Source organism: Tamandua tetradactyla, chromosome 18, assembly GCF_023851605.1.
Source record: "Tamandua tetradactyla isolate mTamTet1 chromosome 18, mTamTet1.pri, whole genome shotgun sequence".
NCBI lineage: Eukaryota > Metazoa > Chordata > Mammalia > Pilosa > Myrmecophagidae > Tamandua > Tamandua tetradactyla.
The window spans coordinates 43465072-43486315 of NC_135344.1; the positions used below are offsets into that span (position 1 = coordinate 43465072).

At 40.0% G+C, this 21244-nt stretch overlaps 1 non-coding gene and 1 pseudogene across 1 annotated transcript; one reads left to right on the forward strand and one right to left on the reverse strand.

The window, feature by feature from the left end:
* Window positions 1-6923: 6923 nt before the first annotated feature.
* Window positions 6924-7114, reverse strand: LOC143662850 (U2 spliceosomal RNA). Its single transcript, XR_013165618.1, has one exon. It is a non-coding gene; the product is annotated as a U2 spliceosomal RNA (small nuclear RNA).
* A 9399-nt stretch (window positions 7115-16513) lies between these two features.
* On the forward strand, window positions 16514-17919 carry LOC143662629 (lysosome membrane protein 2-like; annotated as a pseudogene).
* The last annotated feature ends 3325 nt before the right edge of the window (window positions 17920-21244 follow it).

Here is a 21244-nt window from a genome sequence, read left to right on the forward strand (position 1 = left end):
GATGGGGAAAAGCCCTGTTGCTGGCACTGGACTCCCTCTGGTTTCTGGTCCTGGCAACACCACCACTGTTGGCGAGGGAGGTGAGAATATCACTGGCCTCTCGATCCCGGACGAGCCCCAGAAATGTTGTGAGAAACTAAGAACAAGGCTGCAAGCCTCCAGGAATGTTACACGGAAACCGAATGAACTGGGGTCGAGGCTCTGAAGTTTCAGGAAGTAGTTTTTTTTCGTCTATGGCCATAAGGCTCAGCCGAGTAGCTTCTGAAAGTCTGAGCCCCCAACAGGGGTTGTCACAGGGTTTTAAGGGAAGCACTTGGCTATGCGCTGATGTACAGAAGGGGAGGGTTCTCTACAGAAATTTTTCTTATCCTGCCTATATGCAGTTTCAAATGTTCCTGGGGCATGTATACTTTCTATGTGCAGTTTCAAATGTTCCCGGGGCAAGGGAGACTTCTCGAAGTGAAAATGGCCTGAGTAAACAGGGGCCTGCCTGCTGTGAGAGGAAGTAGCTTGGGCAAGCAAGGGCTGCCTGCTACACTGGTTCTCCTTAATTTTCATAACTTCTACCTTTGGGACTTACTTTGTGCCAGGCATATCCCTAAATGTTTCACATATATCAATGTATTTATTTCTCATGACAACCCTACTGGGTAGGCACTTTTGCAACTCCCATTTTACAGGCTATTAAATAACTTCCTTAAAATCACACAGTTGGTAAACAGCCCAGCTGGAATTCAATGAGACAGTTTGGCTCAGGCTCCCAGTTTTTCAACCCATGCACAGCACTACCTTCCTGGGAGTACCACCTGTCTTTGTTAATGTTTGTTGCAAGCATCAAACCCCATATTAAATAAATAATTCCTACAATACATTTAATTCCCAAGAAATGGTATGGGGGATTTTGAGAGTAGGTTTTAAAAATGAAAGAACTCACTAAACTGGACCACACTAAACTCCCACTCCACCTGACCCTACCAGCCAGGACATAAACAGAGAGCTGGTGGCAACCATACATGCCTCATTCGACTCATTCACTCCTGAGGGACTGATTGTGGCTGTTTTCAGGGGTTACATATTTCTTCCTGTTCTGTGCAATGAGCCAGGAGAACTGTCTCTAGGAAGGAGTTCCAAACTTTCTGGGCAGAGGTATTTAAAATGCAAGATCCCTGTCTGGGAGGGAAATGACTTGAAGAGTGCTCATGTGAATCCCTGTTCTGTTCTTCAAGCAGCTGTGAGCCTGGCAGACCCCAAAGGCACAGAAAGGACTTGCATGGGCCATGATGATACATATTCAGTAGTGAGGAAGACTTGATTCTGCACCTCTCTGGTTACAGCTGCCAGATTGTGAGAGATAGATTGAGAACTTTGTTAATGATATGGAATTCACTTCAGGCGTGCTCTGCACAAATACACATGCAATGCATTATTAGTGCCCTCAACTACAGGCATGTCTGGATGTGACATAATCCTAAATTTGATGATCCCTACATTTTTTTATCTTTATAATTGGAACACCATTGACCAGATTTCTGCTTTTAATAAAACTGGCAAACCATGCAGCTTTTCTCTGAAACAATTTATTGGACAGTAAACAGCGGAGGGCAGAGGTAATGGAATGACAGTAGATATTATAGTAGCCCAAGGGGAGAGAGGGGAACTTGCTGTAGTCTTGGAGCCCACAGCTTTAAGAAATGCATTTGAGGAATGGGGTGGTTATCTTTTAAAATTATAAGAGAAGATGTATTTATACAGATTCCTTTTCAAAAGATGAATCCAGTCATTATTCCATAGACAAACGTGTAGTCTTAATAGCAAATGTTGATTTAATATTCGAGTCTGAGTCTTGCAGTAAAAAGACTGAATTGCATTAGAAGAGCTGGACTAGAACTGAGTAGACACGGAAACCTAATACCACAGCAAATAAATCTGGCAGTACAATTTAAAGCTGAAAAGAAATAGAAAGATAAATGATGTCATAAAAGATTCACAGGGGCGTTTTTTAACTGAACTACTAAATATTTTAAAACAGAATAGCCAAGGCCATTTTGTATTAGAAAACCCAATGGCTTTCTCAATTTATTAAATTTATTTCAATCAGTTCCTAAAAAGTATGTTCTATCTGAAAAACACTGTCTTAGGCACAGCAATAATTGAGTATTACCCAAGGAGTGTGCTGACTTGTTAGGGAAGGTAGGACTAGTAGCCAAAGAGTTGAAATAAAACATTATAATAAGTTAGAAAAAAAAAGTACTGGTGAGAAATCTTAGATTGTCGTTTCTGTCAGTCTAATCTAAGAATTCTAGAGGCATTGCCTCTTATCAATTTACCATGCTTTTTGCTAGATGATACCAGCCACCTTGGCTGTAAGCAGCCAAAGACATCTGTATCCCATCCATCATAAGAAGGCCAGTAACCATTGAAGTGATCTTTCCATATAGGATGGGAACTAAGCCACCACATCAGATTGTTGATGGCTGGTGTATTGAATTCATAAGAGAGGGTGGTGGAAGCAGGACAGGAGTAGAAGCTTGCACAAAATGGCAGAGATCATTTCTTAGAGAATGACTTCTTGCAGTGGACCACAATCAGAGCTGGTTGCCCTAGAGTGCCACCTTATGAACTGTCACTCTTACATTCGTAGAAAACAGAACCATCTATGAAAGTACAACCTGCAGTTGTTCCTAGATGAGAGAATATGAGAATAGCCTGAAATGGAATTAACAGAGACATTTCCAGCTTTAAAGGAAACTACAATGGAAATTTTTTTTTTCCTAAAGCTCCCCCACAGAATTTGCTGACTGATGAGTCGGTTCATAGGTTCAAGGCCACCATTAATGAAAAGGAAAAAGAACACATGTGAGAAGATCCTAAATTCACAGCAGGTTTTTTAATTGAACACTTAAAACTTTAAAAAAACTGGAAAGCTCTTTTTATAAAACTAGATCAAATCTTTAACATGTAGGTTTGAGGTGCTTACCTGGCCCTGGCCCTAGCTGAGTAAATTTGATAGTGCAAAGACTCTTTGCTCAAACCACTTGCCACCTCCAGGACTTCTTATGTTGCCCTATTTTATTGTTGAGGGTGGATTAAACTCCAATTCAATATAGATAAAAAAGAAATGGTCTTTTAAGTAGTGGGTGTGCTTGAGAAATGACATGGGGGCTTTACCTGCCTGTAAGTAGCACAGCTCTTTTTCCCACCCCAAGAGGAAAGATCCCACGTGCAAGGCCAATGGAAATATCCATATTTGGTCTGGGTTTCTTTTCTTTTGGATGGGACATTTCTTATCAGACCCACTTATCCTATCAGCTAGCAAAACACGTAAGTGGATGGGAGGGGGCATTGCACAGGACCTATGCCTGGTAGGTCCACAGCCTGGTAGGAGAGAGAGCAGAATATCAAAGGGGTTGTGGGATTGCCCTAGGGCCTTGTTAGTCTGAAATTTAGTGCTTTGAGAAGGTGATAAAGAAAGGAGAAGGGAGTTAAACACAAATCTCTCTAATTTTTCTGATTATGCTTATGGTTGTCCACATTATTTTAACTGAGAAGTTAGGAATTAAGGAACAATTATGATTATTGAATTATTATATAGATGTTCCTTTTTTACTTTCTGGTATATTAGAGTAGACAGAAGGAAATACCTGACATTGTAATCCAGCTGCCTTGATCACTGGTAAGGATTGTATAGCCTTTATCTTGTGCCCTTGTGATTGTAAAAACCCGGTGATAACTTTCACTTATACCCATTTATCCAGTTTCTCAACTATAGAGTCTTGTCATCACTAAAGGCAGCCCCATTATTTATTAATGAAGGGTTCTGGGTCAGTTCAGAACTAACCCACCCCAAGTCCAAAGTTATCTTGATTACTGAAACCGGATCTAACCAAATTGGCTTACCTGACATATACAGTAGCTTAGCCTTTAACCTGTAAGCCACCTATACCTCATTATAATACTAAAAATCATACCCATCATCATATTAGGTTGTCATTTTCTTACATACATTCTGTGACTAAACATGAATCAATATGTGCATGCTCAATAATTAAATAAGCTCTAATTACATCATCTGGAGCCATTGTCTTCTTATCCTAAAACCTGCCCATCTTTTAACTATCTGAATTACTGCAGTTAAGGGAGATGATTTTTGGGCCTAGTAATACACATTCCCTCTCTTTGAAATGCCAGTGTCTCACAAATTGGTCCTTTGAGCACACAGGCAAAAGAATCCACCACATTTGTACAGAAACATTATGAATTTTCATATATGTATAAATGAGATAAATATCTTTCTCTTTACCAATAGTCCATACTCTCACCGATCTTGTTCAGACTTAAAACAAGTCTCCTCACACATTCTTTCCTTCCTTTAAAAGTATTCCACCAAGAAAGAATCTCAAGATAGTAACTAATATTTGAATATGAATTATTTATGGATTAACCTGAGTTCTTTTCTGGGCACAATTCTAACTAGAAGAGCCCAAATTTGAAAAAAAAGTGATATACTTTTAATCATGGAAATTCACCAAAATAGGAGCATGAAAGTGAGGCTACCTGCCCAGTGTTCCTCAAATCACACTGTAATGACAGCCATGCTCTGGCCAGGCCTTTGCTGGCCTGGAATTGGAGCTTCCTCTCCCTGACTCCCTAACAGTGGAAGGCCCCCATACCCATGGAGGCATAACTTGGCCTATGGGTCCTACTATTCTATGCTTAAATTCAAAGACACCAAAAATAAATAAATAAATAAAACTCTTGTTCATAAAAGTGCAAATCTCAACCATTTAAAACACTTAATTAAAGCATTTATTGACTAGATGTATATTTATTTCGGATTTAATTTTTTAAAGAAAAGAGAAAAATAAAGGCAGGAGGGATGAGGAAGCAACATGAAGTAGGGTGATGGCTGAATTTAGACAGAAAAACATCTCTAAACTGAGTCTCAGGATTAGACCCCACGGAGCCACCTTTTATATTTTTTTTTCCTTAACTTCTCATAAACTCAGATTCAGAGTAATTCACAGAAGCCCTTTTTTAAAAAAAATCAATAATGTTCTCCATATTGAAGCACCAAAGTGAAAGCACACATCATATAGTAAGATTTTCAATAGCAAATTTTGAAAGCAAAAATCATAGTAAGATTTTCAGTAGCAACTTTTGAAAATGAAAATCATAGTAAATTTGTCAATAGCAGATTTTGAAAGTGAAAATCTATCTTGAGTGGCATAATTTAATTCACTGAATTCCTCATAATCTTATAGAAAATCATAGGTAGCTACCTTCTGACTCTTTGTCTTGCACTAACAATGGAAAGTCTCAATGTCCTAAAAATATATATATTTAGTAAAATAATTGTTGGATTATTTCTGGAGATTCCTCAGCAACAACTAATATCTTTGGCCCACTCCTTTCAAGTCATACTTTTAAAAGCATGTATATGTATAATGAAAAGCAACTTAGATAACTAATTCTGGAAGATAGTTAAATACCTTGACCACAAGTACAGTCAGTGATCCATTCTCAGAAATTGTCTTGGAAATGTCCCCTAAACATCATTGTTGAAAGATGCTGGCAAGTGCAAAGAGAAGTATCAGGGTCAGCCCTTTCATACTCCCAGTACTCCCTTGAAACCAAGATATCCAGCAACAGTGAGAACAAAACATTCAAATAAGGCTCTTAAGTCTGACTAGGCCAGCAATCAATGACTTTGAGTTAAGTAATTTTAGGCTGCTATGAGTAGCAACCTCTTTCCCTAAATCAAAACTTGGCAGACATGCAGAACTGCCATGCCAAATATTCTTGCATTCATGCCCCAAGAGAGGCAGAGTCTGAGCACATATTAATCCTAGAAAACCAAGTGGAAAGGGTGAGCTGATCAACAAGTCTCTTCTGCTGAGTGGTATTTTCTTCTCCCTGAGAGTTTCCTCCTACAAGACTCACAGGCCTGAGAGATGCAGCCTAGGCAGTAAAGGACTTTTACTAGCTCCTGGCAAGTTCAGCGTACTGGCCCTGAAGTAGGAATCAACACACAGGAAGAGACAGTAGAAGATGGGTGGTCCTCCATCCATCTGACACTTTTCAAGACCTGATTATGGTACCTATAGCAATTTGCTGAACCATAAGCAAGGATGGTCAAGGCCACCACATACCATAACTCCAAAGGATACTGTGAGCAGAGTGACCAGTGCTATCTGGGATAATACAATCTACAGCCACGATGCTGCGGCCTTGTTTGCTCCCTTCTCTACATATTTTAGGGATTTTATGCCCTCTTATTCATGACTAAAAGCTATAAGGACTTTTCAGATTTGTAATCAAGTTTGTTATTTTAAATGTCATAGTACTAGGAAACAAAAGAAGATGTGTGGAAATAAAATTTTTATTTCATTTTTAAATTTTTTTAAATTTATTTATTTTATTTTTTTTATAGAGAGAGGTAAAGAACATGGTGCGTGGAGGGTGAGTGAAGACAGAGGAAGGTGGCAGGTAAGGCAGAAGGTGAACGGAGAGTATGATGCTAGTTAACAACAGGGGCTACAACCACGGGAAGCGTAAGACCTAGGATAGAACAGAGAGGGTGAGCCAGGAGCAGCTGATGCAGTTCATGGCGACAAGGAGAAGGTCTCTCGCAGGTTGGAGGAAGTATCCAAGAAAGGGCCTGCGTGCAGCACAAGTGAACTACTCACACAAGACTTACTTCCTAGCATTTATTTACCACTTGCGCGAAACTTGGGTTGGCCATCGCCACGAATAAAGGACATGTCGGTAGAAAAGAAAGAAAGAGACGAAGAAGAAACAACCGTACAAGCAGCTCAGGGGGAAAAACACAAAGAGAGCTGTAGACATCCCGGTCTGGTAAAGAAAAGAAGCAAAGAGGAAGAACAAGTAAAAATCAAGTCTGTCAGTTCACACCGCAATTGAGGAGGGGGTGCACCATTCCTGGAAGTACTGCAATACCAGGTCGATGCATGCAGTGGACGGAGCAAGCTCCTATTCCATTTCCCTGTTCCAAAAATCCATTTAATATATTGTCCTCGGACAGAGAATGTATCAGATATTAAACTGATAAGAACAGATACTACACTTGATCTTAGCCAAAAGGCCGAGAAGCGATCATTTTTTAAATTTTTTAAAGAAATATTATTTTAACAGACAATGAAAACAGGGGGAAAAAGATATAATTATTTAATATTCAAAGTCCATAAGTAAAAAGCAGATATTGAATGTCTGCATTCATGAAAATTGACAAGAAACCAATGAGGAACTAAACTATAATTATTAATGATCTTAGTACCTAGACAAGTTTCTTTCTCTTTCTAGGAAAGATAACCTTTGTCCTCTGCGAGATAGGCTTTCCTTGTCCCTCTCTTCAGTAAGGCATTGTGTCCTGTGACTGTTCCATCTCCATCTTCTCATACCAAGGCCTTCTTTTTTTTCCCTCCAGATTCACACATGACTCCCATAGAGTCAGGTCAGAAGTTTTCACAAATATAAAGTAATTCAGCATACTTCCAATAATATGTAACTTTTACTAAAATATTTTCCAGTTGTTGGTGTCTATATTTTGCTCCATAGATTCTGGACAGATGGGTTTCAGATGGTATTTGTCAGCATCACTGCTTTAAAGAAACAAAATCTAGTTGTAGCAGACATGACAAGAATTCAATCTCAAAAGACCAATAAGTATGGGTTACTCTTTCTCTGATAATTCTTCTAATACAGAAATTTGTGGTATTCACAACTTTGAGATAATAAGGGGAATACATTTTTGCCACATGAAATACTGGTAATAACAATGGACTTTGAGTCAAATACGAGAAGGTACATATTAGGCTTGGAATTATGACTGCAGAATGGTTTATTCAATAGAGGCACTTCTGTGTCAAAAAAAAAGATTTGTTTCTCTGCCTCACTCCCCAATTCTTCAGCTCAGAATGAAAAGTACCACACACAATGCTTTTTTATTTGTTTTAGTTTTAAAAATAGCATTTTTCCCAAACCTTTAAGTTAATGATGTAATATAGAAAACTGAAAAGTACAAGGAGCAAAGAACACAAAAGTCATCCACAATCACGAGCAGTTTGCAGTTTGACATTTTCTTCTAGGTCCTTTATGTGTATATACACACAACTGCACATACATTTTTATGTGCTTGAGATCACACAGAATGTATCATGCTTTTTCATGAATATTTATCAATTCAAAGTCCCAAAGCCATGAGTATTGTGATAAGCAAGAACACATGACACCAATTCAATCAGGGGAAAAATGTATTCTGCATTTCTTGGGGACAAAAATTTCATAAAAGACAAAAATGACAACAGGCTTCTATAGACATTTAGCCAAGTTAAAATTACTGCATTCCCTTAATGGTCAATTTAAAATGAAATATAAAGTTAGGGTACAATAAGCAGAATGCTTCTAAGAGAATTCATTATCAGATGTATACTGAAATATTAGCAAGAAGGTATGTTTCCATTGAATTATTTAACAATGTTTTCTCATAGAACAGCTAAGAGATGCTCACATATCATGGGTACATCAAAATGGAAATATCCCTCTCCCTGCACTTCCTTCTATCCTTCTGTAGTCAACTTTAATAAACAAGTCCTCATGAGTACTTCTCAAAGGTGGTTTAATAATTCCATGTCAAAAATGCTTCTTTTCTATTAATTTAACAAAAGGATATTTATATATTCATGAATCCACTAACTCTACTTTTTAACATGCATTGTCACCTCAAGGCATCTAAAAAGTTTAAACAATAGCATTGAAATAAAGAATGAATCTTTGCAATAAACAGAGGTATTTCACAAAAAACACACAGAAGGATAATTATAATCTAAAATTGTCTTCTAGATCTAGAGACACTAGCAAAGAACGCTTTTTCCTTTGCCCTCCCTCTTCCTCTTCCACCATGTCAATTACTAAGTACAGAAATGCATCTAGTTCCAAGAGGTAGAATGACAAAAGTCACTCCCAGAAGACCGTTCTTCCTATGAACTAACACAAGGATACGTATATAGGGATTATTTTACTATCTTTATTTTTAATATACTTTGGACATTAGGACGTATCCTTTAATCCACAGCAAAACTAAAATGCCTATATAGAACAATGGTCAGACAATCTGGACTTTTCTAACAACTCATGAGCACTTCCTTCCCTGCCCCCATTCTAAGACATTTAGTTTAACAATGCCATTCCCCAAATACAGCCATTCCTAGAAATTAATAGAACAAAAACGAAAAGTGCTATTTACACTCTCTACTGGTAACATATGTTGTATACTTCTAAGTATCTAGAAAGTATTTCAGATAAGGGCTTATGTTTGCCCACGATACTCACAGAAGCATTGAATAAACTACGCATGTAACAAAGGACGTAATCACAGGAAAGTAAAAACAAAATGCACAGAATATATAGGATGATGGTTTATCTTGCCCAACTATAGACTTATTGGCATAGAGCCCTTGACACTTTCTTCTCCCTCCTCCCTGAAACTGCACAAGCATACTGTATACTGTTCTAGAGGTAGTTTGACCATTTCATTTCCAGAAGATATTTCATATGAATTTTAACAAAACAGTATCTACCTCTACTTTTAACACACTTTGTGCACTTCTAAACATCTAGAAAGATTTCATGTTTCAAATAAAGACTTAAATTTGCTCATGATATACATGACAGTGTTGAAGAAACTCCACACATGTAGCAATGATTATATCCAATAGTGTCTTAGACATTCTGGTCTAGATCCCTTCATTTCTCCCCATTCCTCCTTTCTACCACAAACCCAGTGGATGAGTTACAGACACATGCGTTACTTAGATATGGTTTTACAATTTCATTTCCAAAAGTCATTTTCAGAAGACAGTTTTTCTATGAGTTTTAATACAAAGTGTACAAAATGTGTTAGTTTACTAACTCTACTTTTGTCATACATTGGAACCTCTTTAACAACTAGATACTAGATATTCCGAAATTAGGATTCATTTGTCTAGTATATATACAACATACACGGAGCAGAGCAGTTAAATGTTGCATATAGCACACAGGGCAATGGAGGATCAGAAATTTTCTAGTACACGCTAGCAAAACACCTTTTGCAATTTCTTCCCTCCAGCTTCCCTCAAGACAATGAACAAGTAGAAGAGTATAAGGTAGAGGGGTGGTTTAACAATCCCATTCCCAAAGAGACTATTTCCTACCATTTTTAAAAGTTATTAAGAGTGTTATTTTATTGGCCTTATTTTTAAACAAATCAAGCACTTCTGAACATTTAGAATGACTTGATATTTCAAATAAGAACTTATGTGTCCACTACTGACATAGCATTGTTAAATAAAAGTGCACACGCATAACAATGGTTACAATCCGAGGTTTCTTCTAAACATAACCATGTTCGCCTCAGACCATCCCTCATTCCTTTTATCCACCAACAGTTCATTGGCTATGTACAGGCAAGTGTAATGTTTAGAGGTGGTTGAAAAAATTCTACCCAAAAGTCCTTTACAGCTTTCCAATGAATTTCAACAGAAAGTATTCAAAACATCCTGATTTTTCTCTACTTTGTCATACCCTGTCAGACTCTTTAACATCTAGAGACTAGATGATGAAAAACTAGGATTCATTTATCCATTATATACACTATTTGTACAGCCAAACAAGATGCACAGAACATGCAGAAAAAGTTTTATCTGAAATTGTTCAAGCATGAACACACTAGCTGTATTGTTTTGCAACTGCTTCCTTTCCATCTCTTCCCGACCACTGAAAGAGTAAACAGACAGCAGCATGCTGCTCACAGAGACAGTTTAACAATCTCATTTCCAAAAGACACCATCTTCTATGAATTTGACCAAACTAATATCTACAAAATAATATTTTACTCCTCCTACTTTTAACATATGTTAGGCACTTCCAGACATCTAGACAGATGAGATATTTCAAATTAGGACTTGGTTTGTCCACTACATACACAGCAATCTTGAATAAACTGCACACATAAAACAACAGTTATAACAAGAAAGCGTCTTCTAATGATGAACATTCTGGTCTTGAACCCTTCCCTTCCATGTCTACTCCACCAACCCTGTAGGTTATAATGTTCAAAATTTCAGAAAACAATGTTTCCTAGGAATATTAACACAAAATGGTCAAGATGTATTAGTTTACTCTATTTTTGTTGTACACTGGAGATCTCTTTAACACCTAGAAGACTAGATGTTGTAAATCAGGATGTGCGTGTCCAGGAAAAGAAAACCAAATGCATGAATATAGGCACAATGGTTAAGCTTGCCTCATTTTAAAAATGCGGGCATAGAGCCCTTTGTACATCCTTCCTCCTCCCCCAAACCTTTACACCACATGTGTGCACTCAGACATGTGGTTGGGCCACTCCAAAAAAAAAAAAGACCCACATAATTTCATACAAACTTTAACAAAAAAGTAATTACAAAATGTGTTATTTTACCACCTCTACTTTTTGGGGGGAGGTTATCATCCTAAACATGTATAACAAATGCCACCTCTAGTTTTTTTTTTTTAATTGATAAAGATTAAAATTCAGATTTATTAAGAATTCCTATTAATAATTAAGAAAACAATCTGACGGAAAAGAGGGAAAATATTATAAACTGTGACTTTAGAAATTAGAATTAATAATATACCAATGAAAAGACACTCAGTCTTACAGAGAAATGTTATAAAAATCACCAATCATATCAACAAAGATTAAAAAGTCTGTTAATTCCAAGAAGTGATGAGGATGTGGAGAAATACAAACACTCTGGAGAGCAATTTTGCATACAAATAATTGTATCAACCCAGTAGTGCTAGGTACATACATGCTCACAAGCAGACACATGTAAGAATGTTAACCATGACATTGTTTAAAATAGCAAAACACTATAAACAACATAAATATGCATCACCGAGTAAAGAATAGATTGTGGTATGTTCATACAACGGCATATTTGCAGTATTTTTAATGAATGAATATATATCAACATCATTAAATATCAAAGTGTAATGTGGAGCCATCATTTGTATATAATACTAAAATTTTAAAATAATGTATTATCTTTATCTATATAGATAATATATATACATAGTCTGCATTCCAAAAACACATATGGGAAAGATAGCAACTTCAGAAGAGTAACAACTTCTGGACCCCAGGAGGGACATGCCACCTCTACTTTTAACATATGACAAGCACTAGAAAGAGAAGATATTTAAAAAAAATTACTTTGCACTATCAATTATATAGAGAGTTGTGAGGCATAAAGCGCACACACAGAACAATGGTATGGTCATAATATGAATATATCTTCCAAATATGCCCAGTCGGGCACAGAACCTTCTTCTCTTCCTCTTCTCAGCCTTGCGTTCCGGGTCCTCTGAGCCACAGAACAGGCAAGCGGATGTGCTGCGGTAGCCTTCAGAGGTCGTCGAAATTCCATTTCAAAGTCATTTCCAGAAGACATTTCTTTTCTTTGATTTTTTTTTTTAAACAAATGGGCATTACAAGAGGTGTGATTTTCTAACTCTACCATACCTCAGCAACCTTTTTAAATCTAGAAAGCCTAGACGTAGCAAACTCTTTCTTTTAAAACGTGGGGGAGGGGGTTCGAGTCCCCAACCATGCACCCCCACAAAAACAACAACAGCAACAAAAAATGAGAGGGGGGAAAGCTGAGAGCAGCTTTTCCATGTTATATATACAGGAAATGTTATATATAAGCGGCCAGGAAATCTTCCCAAAGGGCGGTGGATACTTATTATTGGACACGTATGGCACTCTCTTCTGCTATTTCTCTCTCCCACTGTCAAGCAGACGGAAGTCTAATCGTCCCGCGGGCGCCCTCCAGGGCCCCGTCACCGCCCAGGCCCTTCAAGGCCTCTGTCCCTTCTTTGGGGCGAGGCCGCATCTCGCTCAGTTGGGATGAGGGGGCCTCACGTCTCCGATCTGCTTGACCCCAAGGCCTGAAGACGCCCGAGCTGGAGTGCACGCAGACCCGCCTCCTGGACCTCCAGCCGCCTCCACAGTCAACGCGAGGCAGCGGTTCTTCTCGCCCCGCCCCGCCTGCGGCCCTCAGGCCCCGCGGGAAGGGGAGCGCAGGGCTCGGCGCTGGCTCAGGGCGCCGGCCGGAGCAGCGGGCAGTCGCGGGGCCGAAGACTGGATCTCCGCTGGGCAGGGTCCCCAGGTCGCCCCCGAACCCCAGCTCACCCTTCCGCCCGAGGTCCTGAGCCCAGGACCCGAGGTCCTGAACCCAGGCCGCGCTCCGCTTTTCTGCAGGAACTCTGCTCCATGCTTTTGAAGAACATAAACTTTTTTTTCCTATCAAATGCTAAGACACTAAGAGAGAAAGACCATGGCTTTAAAAGGAATAGAGGGAGAGGGAAACAGAGAAAGAGAGAGGGAGACACAGCCAAAGACAGAGGAGTGTGCGGAATTAATCAGACTCCGTTCAGTTTTGCCTGCAAATACCAAGAAATGATGGCTATCTTTAAAGGGTCTAAATTTTTCTGAAAGTTTTGTTTTTCTTTGAAGCAAGGCACCATAGGCCATGCATTTGCCTTCCTAGAACAGTAGACACTTTGCTAGGGAAAAGTCTGCGTTTGTTCTGCTTTTCCAGTTTTTCCTGGTGTGACATTATGAAGAATGATAGGTTTCACAGACTTAGTAAAATGTGTTGTCCTCAGCAACTTGGCCTTTCCTGACTCGCCATGTAGGGCAGCAAGGAGCTCAGCATGCAAGCGGTCCAGTATCACACAGCCCTCATGTGAAAAAGACCCTCCCATGGCGAGACAGGAATGGGAGCAGGAGAGGTTATTCCTTCCTCTCTGTTTCTATTTACACCACTTTGGTTGCATATTTATTCCTTGGTTCCTCAAGGCAAGGTCGGGTGCTCTGTAAATCACTTTCTTACAGAATTCTTACAGAATCTGGTGATTCTGCCGAGTATCTGGTCACTTCCCTCAGCTGTCGCTTCCTATTTTGACAGAGGCTAAAACCTCATGAGACAGGGCCCTCAATCAGATTTGGATGGAATTAAATTACTCCGTGCCAGGCAATACGTTTTCATACTTTAGGTAGATGCAACTCCTCAAACTCACTTGGTAACACAGACTGAGTTAGGGAAATTTCTACGTATATTTCTCTCTCTTTTTTTTTTCTATTCCTACTGGGCAGCATGGAGGGGTAAAAGGGAGAAGCAGAGGGAGGTAAAGATTTTCACCTTGTTTGCATGTATTTTCCAGGCCATTACCTAGCATAGTATTTTTTATCATAATCTAGAGGCCTCCTGCAGTTTTATGCAGAGAATGCACTGCTTAATGACTTCTCTCTGACCTCCAGGCCCATGGCCTTTCATGACTGGGTCAGTAGGGTTTCCTGAGCTGACTGTCACATGAAAGTGGTGATATTCTTTTCTTTCCTGCAAGAGAAGTTTGGATATGTACATATGTTGAGGTTTGCAATTCCAAAATTCCTAATCCTGGCAGTGTGGCCAATGGGCAAAACATTTTAGACCTTTTTCTGCAGAAAAATGTTCCTGTGCTGGGGTGGGATGGGGGTGGGGTGATAGTAGAGAGCAGGCCTGAGGACAACTGAAATGGAATTTGGATGGTGAACTAGTGTCAGACCTCTCTTCTGAGCAGAAGAGGAGGGGACTGTTCCAAGTAACAGGAGCCTGAGAAAAGACAAAAGGTGACAGTGTAGCAGGAGAATCTGAAATATCCCCCATCGCAAATATACCTCCCTCACAGATTGGCGAAGGACCAACTGGCCCACGTTTCTTGAGTCTTTCCTTTGATACATATGTATTTTATTAGAGAAATTGTAGATTTACAGAAAAATCACACAGAAAACGCATTAGGGTTCACTGTGTAGTATAATCCTATATATATATTTTTTTTAACTTTTATTCTAGTAAATTTATACAACTTAAAATTGCCACCTTTAACTACATTAAAGTATATGATTCAATGGTGTTAATTACATTCACACTCCTGTGCTACCATCGCCACCATCCATTACCAACAACTTTTCCATCATCCCAAACAGAAACTACCAATTAAGTATTAACTCCCCATTCCCTGTCCCCACCCCAGCCCCTTGTAACCTGTATTCTAGTTTCTGACTCTGTTCATTTGCTTATTCTAAGTATATTATAGCACTGAGATCATACAGCATTTACTCTTTTGTGTCTGGCATGTTAAACTCAACATGAGATCTTCAAGGTTCATCCATATCATCACATGTATCAGAGCTTCATTTATTTTCATGGCTGAATAATATTCATTTCTTTTCATGGTTGAATAATATTCCATTGTGTGTATGTACTACATTTTGTTTATACATTTATCTGTTGATGGAAACTAGGTTGCTACCACCTTTTGGTAATTGTGAATAATGCCACTGTGAACATCAATGTGCAAACATTTGTTCAAGTGCCTGCTTTCAATTCTTCTGGGTATATACCTAGAAGGGAAGTTGCCAAGCTATATGGTAATTCTATACTTAACATTTTGAAGAACTGTCAAATTGTCTTTCACTAGGTGCTACACCATTTTACATTCCCATCAAAATAAATGAATACCCTTATTTGTCCACATCCTCTCCAACACTTGTGATTTTCAATTTTTTTTAAATAGGAGTCATTCTAGTAAGTATGAAACGGTATCTTGTTGTAGTTTAGATTTTCATTTCCCCAGTGGCTAATGATGTTGACTATCTGTTCATGTACTTATTGGCCAATTTGCATCCTTGGAGACTTGTCAATTCATGTCTTTTGACCACTTTTTAATCAGGTTCTTTGTCTTTTTGTTGTTGAGTTGTAGGAATTGTTTATATATTCTGGATATTCAACTCTTATCAGATATGTGGTTTCCAAATATTTTTTCCTATTCTGTATATTGTCTTTTTTATTTTCATGATAAAATCATTTGATGCACACAAGTTTTTAATCTTAATGAAGTTTGATTTATCTATTTCTTTTACTGCTTGTGCTTTTTATGGAAAATCTAAGAAACCATTGCTTGACCTTGAGATGTTTCCCTATGATTTCAGTTGGGTTCCTATATGTATAGGTCTGTTCCATTTTGAGTTAATTTTGATAATGGTGTGAAGGAAGAGCTCTACCTTTATTCTTTTGCATATGGATATTCAGTTTTCCCAGCACCATTGCTGAAGACTATTCTTTCCCTTTTAAGTGAACTTGGCATCCTTGTCATAAACCAACCAGTTGAACTGAGTCAGGCTGGAAGCCCGGCTTCCTCTCCCCCTCCTTGTACAGGAAACCAAAGCTGGTTGCTTTCCTCTCCTATCCGCCCAGCATAGAGTGTCGTCGCTTGAGGAGAGCTGCATGCCCCGCGTACCCCAGCACTGGCAGGACGCTGACGCCAAAGCATCCCAGTTCTTCCGACCACTTGCAGGGGAGAGAGTGACTGCTGTTCCTCTCTCTTCCTTTTTCAGCTGCAAGCTGCGATGTGAGCGGCACGCAGAATGGGCAGGTGCTGCTTCTACAAGGTGGGAACGCTGTCCCTGTTCCTTCTAGTAACCGGGTTACACTGCTGGTGGCTTGGGTCTTCCAAAAGTCCGTGGTCCAGGTGATCCAAAAGAATATTGTTAAAAACAATATAACAACACTTATGTTAAAAAGTGGTGCTGAGACCTTTGATCCTGGGAGAAGCCCCCGCTGCCTGTATGCATCCAGTTCTGTTTCTTCAATGTCACCAATCCAGAGGAGATTCTCGAGGGGGAAATCCCTCAGATAACAGAAGTGGGGCCCTACACCTACAGAGAACTCAGAAGCAAGCAAATATTCAATTTGGGGGTAATGGAGCAATATTATCTGCTGTTAGCAACAAGGCCTATGCTTTTGAATGAGCCCTACCTGTTGGAATCCCTAAAATTGAATGGATAGTACATTAAATATTCCTGTATTGACTGCCATGGAATGGCCCTGACCTTCCACCTCGTTCAGGCCATGTTGGAAGCCTATGGACAGAAGGTGTTTGTGACTCACACTGTCCAGGAGTTGCTCTGAGGTTATAAAGATTAGATCTTATCTCTTATCAGCACATGTAGACTGGATGTCTCTCCCTATTTTGGTGTGTGCTATGGAAAAAATGGCACTAATGATGAATATTATGTTTTTCTAACTGGAAAAGATAATTACCATAACAAAGATTTTGGAGTGGAATGGAAAAATGACACTTGACTGGTGGACTACAGAGAAGTGCAATATGATTAAGAGTATAGATGGAGATTCTTTTCATCCACTAATAACCAAAGATGAAGTCTTTTATGCCTTTCCACCTGATTTTTGCAGGTCACTATATATAGCTCTAAGCAACTTTGAGAACATGCAGGGACTGTCTGCCTTTTGGCACAAGGTGCCTGCAGAAATCTTAGCCAATACCCAAGGAAACTGCTTGGGCTCAGGAGCCTTGAATGTCAGCATCTGCAAGAATGGTGCACCAATTATGCCTTTTCCACTATTCTACCAAACAGATGAGAAGTTTGTTTTAGCCATAGCAGTCATGCATTCAAATAAGGAATATCATGAGCCATTTGTGAAGTTAATACTTTTACTGGGATTATCTTGCGAGCAGCCAAGAGGCTCCGTATCAACACTTATGTCAGAAAAATAAATGGCTTTGTTGAAGCAGGAAATATTAGAACTATGGTTTTCCCAGTGATGTATCTCAATGAACCCATTCTCATTGATGAAGACACTACAAGTTGACTGAAGCCTTTGATTAATAATGCTTTGGTCATCACCAACATAGCTTACATCGTCATGACCCTAAAAGTGTGTTCTTTGGCTTGATCTTCACCTGGTTTGCATGCAGAGACAGGGATCCTTGGATGAGGGATCAGCAGATGAAAGAGCACCCCTCATTTGAGCCTAACCATCAAACTTGGTGAAGGAACTGTGTACATTGTCCTTACCTGGATCATGATGTGGGGAAAACTTCAGCATCCTCACAGCTTGTTGCCTGTTGTAGGGAGGAGGAGGAGGACCCAGTGCTGGCAAGTGATGAGAGTATAATGGCTGGCAAGTTAAAAACTGGCTGACGTGATATATCCCAGAGTAATTTGGACATAATAAGAAAGTAGGTGCAAAGTTGCCTTGGAGGACTGAGGAGAAAGGAGGAAATATTCAGCTTCCCTATCTGGGGAATTCTTGATATTCATTGCAAGCTGTGTGGACAACCAATTCAGTAGACTGAGTCCTTGATCTTAGGGTTTACCCCTATCCCCTGTGTTCTAGTTTGCTAGCTGTCAGAATGCAACAAACCAGTGATGGATTGGCTTTTAATAAAAGGGGATTTATTTCATTAGTTCTTCAGAGGAAAGGCAGCTAACTTACAATTGAGGTTCTTTCATAAGTGGGAAGTCACAGGGTGGTCTCTGCTGGCCTCTCCAGGCCTCTGGGTTCCAACAACTTTCCCTGGGGTGATTTCTATCTGTACCTCCAAAGGCGTGGGCTGAGCTACGGGTGCTGAGATGAGGTATACTGAGCTGCTTTGGGCTGTGCTACGTTGTGCTCTCTCATTTAAGCACCAGCCAATTAAGTCAAACATCATTCATTGCAGCAGGCACGTCTCCTAGCCGACTGCAGATGTAATCAGCAATAGAAGAGGTTCACGTACCATTAGCTCATGTTCACAGCAACAGAACTAGGTGCCTTCACCTGGCCAAGTTGACAACTGAATCTAACTACCACATGTCCAACCCTTGTCAACTTGGCAACTATACACATCACCTTAAACAATATTAAGGTGCAAAAAAATTCGCTTCTGGCTGTGGACCTGTGAATCTCAAAACAAGTTGTCTGGTGCCAATATACAAAGGAGGGACAGTCATAAGATCCATAGGGAGAAATTGGGAGGAAAACCTGCAGGGCAAGCACCATTGGATTTCAAAGTCTAAAAGTCATTTATCCTTCAGCTTTAGAAAGTGACAGTCCCACCCTTCCCAAGGGTCTATGCAGTGGCCCCGCCTCTTTCATAGTCAACCTCAGGGAACATTGAGGAGACCACCTTTTTCTCAGCTCCACTCTCTCCAGGCATTTGGGCCACACTTAGGCTCTCTCCCATTTCCAGAGCACACCCTCAGCCTCTCCATGTGGTGGCAGCCAGGCTCTCCCCAGTCCCCGAAGGAGCACGCTTTACTTTTTCCAAGGCCTGAGGTGGCACAACTCTTTCACTGCAGTGAGATGGGAGATTCATTCTCTGTCCTCAGGGCAAACTCACCCTCTCCATGTATATGGGTGGGTCCACTCTCCCGGCTGAGGTTTCTTGGCTTCAGACCCAAGCTTCCATGATTCTCACTCTGCAAACTCCAATTTGTCCCTTTGTGTCTCCCTTTGTCCAGATTGGCAGTGGTTCCATTTACACCAACAGTCTCTTCAAGAACTCCAGGATTTCTCCGTCATTCTCTTCACAATTCCTCCAAAATCTTCCTCTTGGCCTCCCAAAAAAACATTCTGATATATCTGGTACCTGCAAACCACAGCAGCACCCCACCCTCTGGTACCAAAATCTGTTCTAGTTTGCTGGCTGCCAGAATGCAACACACCAGTGACGGATTGGCTTTTAATAAAAGGGGATTTATTCCATTAGTTCTTCAGAGGGAAGGCAGCTAACTTACAACTGAAGTTCTTTCTTATGTGGGAAGGCACAGGGTGGTCTCTGCTGGCCTTCTCTCCAGGCCTCTGTGTTCCAATAACTTTCTCTGGGGTGATTTCTTTCTGCACTTCCAAAGGCCTGGGCTGAGTTGCAAGTGCTGAGATGAGGTATACTGAGCTGCTTTGGGCTGTGCTATGTTGTGCTCTTTCATTTAAGCACCAGCCAATTAAGTCAAACATCATTCATTACAGCAAGCATGCCTCCTAGCCAACTGCAGATGCAATCAGCTACAGATGGGGTTTATGTACCGTTGGCTCATGTTCACAGCAACAGAACTAGGTGCCTTCACCTGGCCAAGGTGACAACTGAATCTAACTACCATACCCTGTGAAACTTATTCCTGCAGAAGAGAAGCTAAGCTTACTTATCATTACGCCTAACAGTCACCCCAGAGAAACTCTTTTGTTGCTCAGATGTGGACTCTCTCTGAGCCAACGTGGCAGGTGAAATCACTGCCCTCCCCTCTATGTGGGACATGACTCCCCTGCGTGTAAATCTCCCTGGCAATGTGGAACAAGACTCCTGGGAGGAGCTGGGACCTGGCATAATGGGATTGAGAAAGCTTTCTTGACCAAAAGGGGGAAGAAAAATGAAACAAAATGAAGTTTCAGTGGCTGAGAGATTTCAAATAGAGGTGAAAGTTTATCCTGGAGGTTATTCTTATGCATTATATAGGTATCCCTTTTTAGTTAATGTTATGTTGGAGTGGCTGAAGGGAAGTGCCTGAAACTGTTGAGCTGCATTCCAGTAGCCTTGATTCTTGAAGACGAGTATATAACTATATTGCTTTTACAAGGTAACAGTGTGATTTTGAAAACCTTGTGTCTGATGTTTCTTTTATATAGGGTATTCTAGTTTGCTAGCTGCCAGAATGCAATATATCAGAATTGGAACAACTTTTAAAAGGGAGATTTAATAAGTTGCTAGTTTATAGTTCTAAGGCTGTAAATGTCCAAATTAAAGCAATGCTATAGAAATGTCTGATCTAAGGCATCCACAAAAAATACTTGGTTCAAGAAGGCTGATGACATTCAACGTTTCTCTTTCAACTGGAAAAGCACATGGTGAACATGGCAAAGTCTGCTGGCTCTTTCTCTTCCGGTTTGTTTCATGAAGCTCTCTCAGGGGCATGGTCCTTCTTCATCTCCAAAGGTCTCTGGTTGAATGAACTCTGGCTCTTGTCGTTCTCCTGACTGCTCTGTTGCTCTCCCGTCATTCTCAAGCTTCCTCCAAAATGCTTTCTCCCTTAAAAGATTCCAATAAACTAATCAAGACCTACCTGGAATGGGTGGAGTCACATACCCATCTAATCAACAGTCACATCTCCCTCTAATGAAAGGTTAATACCCAAAAGTGGGTGGGTCACATCTCCCTGGAAACAACCTAATCAAGTTTCCAACCTATAGTACTGAATAGGGATTAGAAGAAATATTTGCTCCCACAAGATTGATTAGGATTAAAACATGGCTTTTCTTGGGTACATAAGTCCTTTCAAACTGACACACAGGGTATGGACAGATAAGTAAAAAAAAAAAAA